Source organism: Echinops telfairi, unplaced genomic scaffold (genome assembly GCF_000313985.2).
Source record: "Echinops telfairi isolate 266 unplaced genomic scaffold, ASM31398v2 ScPeMD7_7424;HRSCAF=8462, whole genome shotgun sequence".
NCBI classification, from domain to species: Eukaryota; Metazoa; Chordata; class Mammalia; order Afrosoricida; family Tenrecidae; genus Echinops; species Echinops telfairi.
The window spans coordinates 10,009,287-10,010,392 of NW_022111324.1; positions in this window are offsets into that span (position 1 = coordinate 10,009,287).

Genomic DNA, 1,106 nt, shown 5'->3' on the forward strand with positions numbered 1-1,106 from the left:
GCAGTGATGACTAGATAGCAGACTTAAAACACTTAATTGCAGGTAAGGAAAATAAAAAAAGGGGCAGAGCTCTCAAAAGAAATGTATTCTGCTTCCAATAGTGGTTGCCCTTACATTTCTGGTACCCTTTCCAGCCTACTGCTGCAGTATTTGTAACCCACTGGCCACTCCATGGTATTCTGCTTCTGTCAAGTCTTACAAAACGCTGTGTGACAGCTCTACTCTGCCCCATGGGATCACTACATGTTGGAATCGACAAAATGCTAGTGGATTTGGGAGATTTTGCATTTTCCGATACCAATCTTACCAATCTCTGGTATCATTTACCTGAATGCTCAAACTACCCACCTAGTAAGATCAGGAAGCACAGTAGAGGAAAGGAGCAAAGTGTCCACGTGCTGTGTTTCTTTTCAGTGTCCATGTGCTAAGTGTTTCTTTTCAGTGTCCACGTGCTAAGTGTTTCTTTTCAGTGTCCACGTGCTAAGTGTTTCTTTACATCTGTTAGCTACTGGGCTTTTATATTGAGTTGTCACGAGGATCAATTTTTTAAAAATACTGCAAAGATCTAAATATTGCACTGCTGAAAATAAAAATACTTGTAAGTGATGGTAAAAGACCATTATCTGTAATAACTAATGATTTAATCTAAATGAAGGCTTGAGGCACTTGTTTATGAAGATCAAAGATGGTAGCCTTCAGCGTAGATTACAACTCAATATAAAGAAAACACAAATCTTCACAACTGGACCAATAGGCAACATCATGCTAACTGGGGAAAGGATTGAGTTATCAAGTGTTTCATTTGACTTAGTTCCACAAGCAACACTCGTGGAAGCAGCATTCCAGAAATCAAATGATGGAGTGCATTGGGCAGATCTGCAGCAAAAGACATCTTTCTTTAAAGTATCTAGGAGCAAGGATGTCACTGTGAGGACTAAGGAGCGCCTGACCCTGCCGTGGTATCTTCAATCACCTCACATGTATATGAAGGTTGGATAATGAATCAGGAAGACCAGGAAATGATCAACGTACTTGAATGACTATGTTGGTGAGGAATACTAAAGGAAGACAGCCTGCCAGAAGAACAAACACACCTGTCCTGGAGG